The sequence below is a fragment of the Camelus dromedarius genome, chromosome 12 (genome assembly GCF_036321535.1).
Source record: "Camelus dromedarius isolate mCamDro1 chromosome 12, mCamDro1.pat, whole genome shotgun sequence".
Classification (NCBI taxonomy): Eukaryota; Metazoa; Chordata; class Mammalia; order Artiodactyla; family Camelidae; genus Camelus; species Camelus dromedarius.
The window spans coordinates 8,535,059-8,544,503 of NC_087447.1; the positions used below are offsets into that span (position 1 = coordinate 8,535,059).

At 41.4% G+C, this 9,445-nt stretch overlaps 1 pseudogene; it reads right to left on the reverse strand.

Moving 5' to 3' along the window:
* Positions 1–5,417: 5,417 nt before the first annotated feature.
* Positions 5,418–5,594, reverse strand: LOC116155514 (U2 spliceosomal RNA; annotated as a pseudogene).
* Between the last annotated feature and the right edge of the window lie 3,851 nt (positions 5,595–9,445).

A 9,445-nucleotide genomic window follows, 5' to 3' on the forward strand; every position in this document is an offset into this window, starting at 1 on the left:
CATCTTGATCGTGGATCAAAAACCAAAAGAACAACCTATAGTTAAGACCCCTTCCCTGCAGCAGACTGCTTACTTTTGCAGCACAAGGGCTTCGGTGGAGACTTTTACCACCACGGACAATCAGCATTTTTTACTCTTATCTCTGGGTTGCTGAATTTAGTCTTACCATTTGTGGTCAACTTTTGTGTGCTCTTAGAACCAGGTTCAATCTAAGCTACTCTGTGTCTACTTTAAAAGGTTGGAAATAGAAAAAAATAAATCTTTGCCAAATACTTGGTTATTGTATTTACATATGGTTTAAAACCAAACATCAAATAAGCTTTTTGATTAAACTAGGTGTATCCCCATTGCATAGTTTTTTGGGGGGAGAGGGAAGGTAATTAGCTTTATTTATTTATACATTTATTTATTTAATGGAGGTTCTGGGGTTTGAACACCAGGACCAGATGCATGCTAAGCTGAGCTGTACCCTCCCCACCTGTGTGTGATTTTTTTAAAAAGCTGTCCCTTTATACTGTGTAAATGCTATTGTGTATTTGTCTCCCTTTTCCACACTAACTTCAGTTATGTTAAAATAGATGTAATATCCTAATTTTGTAAAAAAAGGTTCCCATCAGGCCTGCCTTCTCAAACTCACTCAAGGCCACAAATACAGCCTTAAAGCTATTGCTTATAAAATTCCGTATCTTCAGAACTCCCAAAAACCAGTCTATTCCTTCCCTGGGAGAGCTTCCCACTGGGGCACTCCTCCACAGTTCAGGAAATAAGAAAAAGTATTCTCAGACTGATTTTTAGGGGGAGGGGGGAGGTAATTAGGTTTATCTATTTATTACTTTTGGTGGAGGTACTGGGGATTGAACCAAGGACCTCGTACATGCTAGGTATGCACTCTACCACTGAGCTATACTCTCTTCCCTGCTTTTTTTTTCCCCCCTCATACTGATTTTTGCCCTTAAGGTGACGGTCCCACTCCCAGGTCTCAGCAAGCACTGCTCATTTGCATCTCCCTACTCCTTTACTGATGGAGACAGTGCCTCTAGCTGCCAGGAGAGGGCAGAACTATGCCCTGAGCAGCTTCAGTCCCCTGAGAAAGATTCCTGCGGGAGGGAGCTGTTTTTCGTTCAAAAGCATTTCTTCTATCAACCTCTTCAGGAGCTTACTTCACAGCATAGAGCAGTTACTCAATGAATTATCGTGACATGCCTTGGTATACGTGATGGGGATAAAGTAATGAATTATTCAGACAAGCTTTCCGACCTCAGGGAATATATGCCGGGAAGGGGCCAGGTAGAACAAGGGAAGGAATGTGTGGTGGTATTGAAACTGAAAAAGGAAACTGGGCCTTGTTGGCTCTGTTGGTAGTGAGACAGGAAGACAAGAGTACAGCCACTTTGGAAAAGGACCAGGAAATGGCCTTGGGCAAACAGACTTTGCAAGTTAAAAGAACAAATCCCCTTCGGTGCCTGAGTGTCAGAGACAAAAAAACCAGGCTTTCAGGAATAAAAGATTATCTCTGTTACACTAACCAGTACACCTTGTTGTCACAATACAGCAAGCTCAACTATAAATTTTAATCTTATCTGTTCCTGTGCTTTTTTGCAGAAAGTCTCCTGCATTCCTCTCCCCTCACAGAAGCACTCCCTGTTCCTGATGGTCACCATGGAGCCACCTGCTGCTGATCAAAGAAGTTTGACTTTTCTGGAAATTATCAGCGATCATGAGATAAACCCTCCCTTTTGCTATAAGAGCAACTTGCCCCTTCTACTCGGCACGAGCTGGCACTTTTTTTTTTTCTGCCTTCTCCCTTGTGCACAAGCTGTCTCTGTCAACAAAAAGCTTTGCTTGCCTAAGAATCTTGTGGAAGTGATATTCATTTCTATGGTATTGCTGTCCAAGGGTCTGAAAAAGGCCTGGTAACAGAAGGAACAGACTCTAACCTAAGAGCAAAATAGGAGGATTCTGAGCTGAGATCAGTTTTTATTTGGAAAGATCACTCTGGGTATAATGTGGAGAATGGACTAGAAGGGGGTAAAGTCAAAGCCAGAGAACCAGGTTAGGAATCTGAAGCAGAAATCCAGGGGTGACGGGCTTGAACTAGGGTACTGAGAAAGAGAAAAGCAGCTGCTTTTGTCCGGAAACTAGCCTGGCCCTCACTGCTAGGCCCTGGTGTTCTCAAGATGAACTTTCACAGAATATCAACATCAGACAAGGATCACTCTGTAGTCGCGGTGGATGAAGACAAACAAGAACCAGATCATTCACATCATCATGTCTGAACACAAACAAAAACATAAAGACTGTCCAAATCACAAAAGCCTAAACATCTCCCTATCCTGGGTAACATGAGTGACTGCTGCTTCTTTGCTAACTATAGATTTAGCCTCATTCTAGTCTTCCCTTTTCATACATAAGACTTATTAAGATATCCCACTTTCTGAAAACCCCCATTGCAGAATAGAGCCCCACTTGCTTAAACCCTCCCCCAAATCATCTAACACCAACCCAAATCCTGTAAGTTCTTTCTAACACCCTCTTACTGAGACGCCCCATGGTTCCTCCCATGGTGGGTGTCCTTCCTCACTGTAACAAGTAGTAAGTCCAACTTGCTCCAATACAAGTATGTTCCTTGAAGTCTTTAGCTGGAGGGCATTTACAGTATGGTGGCAGTGGGGATAATGTCTGGCTTGGACAACTGAGTAAAAGCGGGCACATTGGAAAAGGAATAGATTTGTGGGGAAAGATGATGAATTCAGTTTTGGAGCTAGATGGTGATGAGCCATCCCAGGGAAGATGTCTGGCAGTCAGATACAAGGGTCTGCAGTTCAGGAAATCCTGGGTTGAGATGAAGTTTGGGGGATGGCAGAATATATACAGCAAACGAAGCCATGCTAATGAATAAGTTGAAATTGATCTAGACAGAGCACACTGAGAGGTACAAACTACTATGTATAAAATAAACTACAAGGATATATTGTACAGTGCAGAGCATATAGCCAATATTTTATAGTAACTATAAGTGGAATATAACCTTTAAAAATTGTGAAGCACTAAACTGTACACCTTTAACTTTTATAATATTATACATTAACTATACTTCAATTTTTTAAAAAGCAGTGGGGAGGGTGTAGCTCAGTGGTAAAATACATTCTTAGCATGCAAAATCCTGGGTTCAATCCGCAGTACCTCCACTAAATAGATAGATAGATAGATAGATAATTTTAAAAAGATGTATAGGGATGGTACTCCTTGCCCCCACTCCCATCAAGTGATAGAGGTGAGGTGTAAGAGGTATTGCTTCACTGCCAGAAGCCAGAAAACTGTAATTACCATAAGACTGACCAGATCGGAGGGTTAGCCATGGGCCCTGGACCCACAGAGAGTTGTGGCTATAACAGAGAATGGCATCCCTAGGAGGGAAGTAGATGGGAAGCCAATGAGGATGCTGCTGTACAAACATAACCTCAAGAAGGCAAGAAGAAAGGAGCAGAAGGCTATGACAGTCACCACAATAAACAGTCGTAAAAATCTCTTCCTTAGTTCCTGGATCTGAGCCAATTGGAAAACAGGAGAATGTGCAAATATTTGGAGGATTTTAGACACAGGATCTGAGCTGACATTGATGCCTGGAGACCCAAAGTGTCATCACGATTCCCATGGGAAGAGGCAATTTCCCTAGTCCCCAAGTGTTTAGAGGGATTGGTATACTCATGAGTTGGCACAACCTCTACATTGGCCTAAGAGATCAGAGCTCTCATAGTGGGAGAGGCAATGCAGAAATCTCTGAAACTCCCCCACCCTCCAGCCATGACAGTAAATCAAAAGCAATTACCACATCCTAGGGAGTGCGGGGAGGGGGACAGAGATCAGCACCACCATAAAAACAGAAAGGATGCTTGGATGGTGATGACTGTCATATCCACACGTAGAAATAAAGCTCCCACCTGTATACCAGGTGACATGGTAAGTTGCCAACTTTGAGTGCAACCCAAAGTAGGACAGGGCTCTGTAGGAGGTCCAACCTGCAATGCATGAAGCCCTGCCACTTAGGCCATAAAATCCAAGAGATGTATGGGATTGCAAAAATATGCAGTGTGGAGCTTATGGCAAGCCCCAACAGGAAAAGCAGGTGCCAAGCCTGCTAGAGCAAGGCCAAGCCATCCACAACAGAGAAATAGATGCCTTTGAGAAACAGCTCTTTGCATGTTATTGGAATACATCTTTATGAAGCACTAAGTGACCATGAACTGCCCCCATTATGAGTTGGGTTCCATCAGACTTGCTCCCACTATGAGTTATGAGTTATGTCAGACATGCTGCCACTATAAGTTGAACCAAAAAGTCAGACTGGCCCAGCAGCAGTCTTTCAAAAGATGGAAATGGTACCTCCTGGATCAGAAGACACAAGCAAACTGCATGAGCAGGTAGCCTAGACCACCTGTCATCCACCATACTTGTAAAAGCATCCCACCCCTTTTGCAAAAGAGCCCACGGTCATATGGGGTATCCTGTATAACCTGCTAAGGGAGGAAGTAAAAGCCCTAGTATGATTTACAGATGAGTCAACCTATGAGTGCCAACCGAAAATGGATGACAGTCACATTCAGAAGTGGCCTTGAAAGACAGTGGAGAGGGAAAAATCTGCTAGCTGTACCCCTGGTGATCCACTTTGTGTAGAAGAAACAGCCCAAGGTGAGAATATATACACATTCCAGGTCAATGGCCAATAATGGCCTCGCCAACTGATTAGAGGCCTGGAAACAATAGGACTGGAAGATCAAAGGCAGTGAGGTCTAGGGTGGAGGATGTTGATGGACATCTGGGAGAGTGCACAAAGCGGGAAGATTTCTGCGACATGCGTTTATGTCCACCAGCAAGAATCCACCATGAAAGAAGCCTTAAACAACCAAACAGGCTGAATGACTTAGCTTTCATTGGAAAGCATAAGGGGAACCCAGAACTCCAACCCAGGCATTCTGGCTGTAGCCACTCTCTTAACCAACAAGATGGCTTATAAAGAAAATATTTGAACTATTTATATATCATTCTTTTAAATTTTTCCTACCTTTTCAAATAATTGGTAATGTACATGAAATATAATTTTCTCTAAAATCTTCATATATTAGGGTGTTCTAGTAATTTTCTTAACTGAAAGGGAGCATAATCAAAAAAGTTTGGTGACCACTGTTCTATTCTGTCATTACATAAACAGTTACTAAGGTAACTGGATCACTGGCTGCTGAAATAACAGGTATGCTTCTTAGCCTGGTTCTGGACTACTTCACATGGTTTACAAGTCCATAACCAAATCACTAATGAATCCAGTTGCCATAATTCATCATGCTCATTTGTCTAAGGGTGACATAATTCCATCAAAGTTATAGCTAACAAATCTCTTGTTTAACAACTAAACATCCCCAAAGCGGTACACCGTTCCTAGAAGTACTGCAATGCCAGGTTGATGCAAGGAGCTGACAGAGCAAGCTCCTATTCCATCTCTTTGTTCCAAAAATCAATGCCTCAGGTAAAGGACATAGATATTAAGCTGGTAAAAACAGATAATACACTTGATCTCAGCCAAAAGGCCTAGAATTGGTATTATCTGTATCAACTCCCCATCATCCCTTCCTGCCCCAACTTCCCTCGCTCAGGTCCACAAATGTATTTTGTTAAGCCTGTCCTTACAGTCTCCAATATCTTCATCTCCCCAGAGACCAGGAAACTGTTATCAAATTGGGCTCTTTTTCTCCTCTTAAGTTACTGTCTTAACTCTCAGTTCCTGGCAGAGCACTGGTTATTTGCAAATCCTCCTCCTCTGTTAAGTGAAGCAGTATCTCTTGCTGCCAGGTGGGGGCAGGGTTGTTCTCTGAGCAAAATCAAAGACCTCGCAGCTCATTTAGTAAGAAGGGTAATCAGTGAATAGGGGCTAGAAAAAGAGCTTTCAAAAATTTATAGAGATAAACTAATATATATTGAGTCCTACTTTGCATCATGTACTCTGCTAGGCAATAGGGATACAATGATGATTTACATAGACACGGTCTCAAAACTCAGGGAGTTTACTGTGGGCGGGCAGGGTGGATCCAATCTTGGGCAGGTAAGTGAATGGCAGTAAGGAAAGGGGCAGAGGGGTCTCAGTGGCTACATTGATGATCTGGACGGTAGCCTAAAGACTGTGGAGGGGCACTGAAGATTTATGAGCTGAGATGTGAGAAGACTACATTTTTTATTTAGAAAGATCACTCCGGCTACAAGATGAAGAACAGATTAGAAGAAAGGAGAGCAGGGCCGGGGAGCCAGATTAAGTCTGTAATGAAAGCTTGGGGTCCATGGCCTGAATTAGGGTAGTGGTAGCAAAGGATCTCGGAAAACTGAGTGAAATAGGAGGACTGGGTTGAATTCATTTTGGAAAAGTTAAGAAGTTTGTGGACCATCCAAGTGATGATGTTCATCCAGAAGGCAACTGGATGTACAGCTCTGAAGCTCAGGGAGGAGATCCTGGGCTGGAGCTGTCGGCATAATGGTGGTCATTAGAATCACAGGAGTGGATCAGGTGGCCCAGGCAGAGTAAGTAAAAAGTTGGGCCTAACACATAACTGGAAGAATATTAATATTTGAGAAATGGGCCAGAAGATACACCTCAAAGGATCACTAAGAAGGTATCAGAAATATTAAGAGGATTATTTAGAGAGAGCAGTGCCCCAAGCAGTGAAGAAACACAGTGTTTTAAGAGGAAATGGGTCAACAGGGTAAGGTCCTGTTGAGAGATCGAGTAGGAGGACTGAAAAGTGTCTTGAGAAAGATGTGGACAGCACTGTATAAACCAGTGCTTCTTAAACTTTAGCGTGCATACAAATCACCTGGGGATCTTGTGTAAATGCAAATTCTAATTCATCTGGTCTGTGGAAGGACCTGAGATTCAGCATTTCTAACAGGCTCCCAGGTGATACAGGTATAGACAGCTCTTTAAAAGTTAAAAACATTCGCTGGAAAGAGGAAGCATGATGTCACCCAGAGGGAGGCATGGTGTTGGAATCCCACTAGGACACTGTCTCAAAGCTCCAATTCTGGAGTCAGACTTCCCAGCTTTAAATACTGACACTTGATAAATATTTCTTGAGTGAACAAATAAACGGACCAATGAAAGGCAGTGTACCCCAGGGGTTGTTAAAGTATAATTTTAAAAAATGAAAACATGACTCAAAAATATAAACACATTGCCAAAGATTTTATTCAATCTTTTAATTACTAGGACTGGTGCAAAAGAGAATTCTAGGAAAGGAGTATTATCAGCCAAGAGTCCATCAGTCAAGAACACTGATATGAATTTATGTTATAATAAGTAGATTAAAAACCAGCTAATGTCTTACAACACAATTTTTATCAAATTTTGAAATACCCAAAGCAGTAGTAAAAAGGACATCAAACAAAGGTACATATCCCCTGGAGAACCAGGTAATCCCCAAGCTAAGTGGGCCTGCTTCACACCGAAAGAACGCCTACTAATAACTTTTGCCTATTTCCAAGTTTTGGATAATTTTTAACAGTGTCAAAATTAGAGACTGGATTTGAGTAACAGCTCTGCCACACTAGCTTTGTCCTTGGGTAAGTGACTTAATATAATACTCAACTTTTTTATCTGTAAAATGGGGGCATTAACTATAAAAACTAGTTTTTTGAATTGAGATAATATGTATAAAGCACTCAGTATAGTGCCTGAAAAGTGCCATGAAAACACGTAATAGATGTTAAGACTCAACACCCTCCAATTGTTTCACCTCGTTTTTCTTATTCCTTTTTTTTTGTTTGTTTTTTATAAGGGAAGGTAATTGGGTTTATTTATTTATTTATATTTGGAGGAGGTACTGAGGATTGAACCCAGGAGCTTGTGCATGCTAAGTATGCACCCTACCACTTGAGCTATACCCTCCTTGTTTTTCTCATTTCTTGACACCCCAGCCTTTTTGCACCAGTCAAGCAAATACATTTATACATTTACACATACATACATGTACACATTTCATTAAATTTGACTATTACATTCTTTGCGTGCTGAACATCCCCTTTCCACCTTATTATTCAAAGGAATAAATGTTCAGCATTCACTTATTTCATGGGTAATGAAACTTGCATTATTTCCACCAAACTTCACTGATGCATACAAAATCTCCCCAGTTTTGTTTTTAAAATCCTCACCACAACAAATTAATCAGTAAGCATGGTACAGTGCTGCTGTCCTTCTACGTGGAACACTGTCTCACTCTCCCCCACGTCCTCGGAGTCCTGCACAAACCTCCCTTATCAGAGGGGCTCTCTCTGTCTGAGTGAAGGAGTTCCTCCCCTTTGCCCCAGCACTTTCTCTCTTCTTCCCTGCTTAATTTTAACCATAGCATTTAACTCCACCGACATATTATTTGTTTCTCTGTGTTTCCCACCAGAATATAAGCTCCCAGGGAGCATAAAAGAGAACTGTCAGCTTTATTACCTGTTGTATCTCCTGTGCCTAATAGATATGCAACAAATAAATAAATTAGTACAATAAATGTTAAGCAAAGTTCACCTGTGATCTCCAACTGCCAAGAACCTTGGCTTTTTCTTGGTGCTTAGCTCTTCAACTCCTTTATAGCTTCTAAAAAGAACATCCAGTTTTTGACACTCTCCCTTTGTTTTTCTTTTTCTAGTGGGTTCTATACCACTATACAAGAGGTTGCAAACTCACGGTCACGGGCCCACTTTGGCCCATAGCTCTGGGAAGCCCATCTACCCTTCAAAGCCCAAGAGCTCCATAAAGCAGTCCCCGATTCCCCTGCCCCCACACGTTTTGATTGACTCATAGAATATGCTTAAAATTTTTAAGTTAGATGCCAACATTTTTTTTTCAGCTGTGTTATTCTCAATGATTTCTTTTTTAACTGAAACACAGTTGATTTACAATGTCGTATTAGTTTCTGGTATATAGCATAGTTTCAGTTATACACATAAATATATAAAGTCTTTTTCATACTCTCTTTCATTAAAGGTTACTACAAGCCATTCAATATAGTTCCCTGTGCTATACAGTAGGACCTTGTTGTTTACAGATGCCAACATTTTAAATGGGCAAATTAATAAACAATTCTGGATTTCTGGATTCTCTTGATCAGATTTTTCAGAGACACTACTCTAGCAAGGCAACAATCAGCTGGAGCTAAGGCAGGGCTATTGAGATCACCAGAGTCCCCACCCAGTTCCTATAGCTTACCTGCATTATTTATATTCCTGTAGGTATATAAATTGAAGACTCCTGGCATAAATCCTCTCTTAATTCCCTTCCAGTACACTTGTTAGTACAGAATCCACTTGCTTGTTGCCTGAACTATTGTGACAATCTAATTAATGTCCTTGTCTTATCCCTCAATTTCTTATCACCTCCCTACTCAAAAACTTTCCGTTTTTTTTTTTTTTTTCT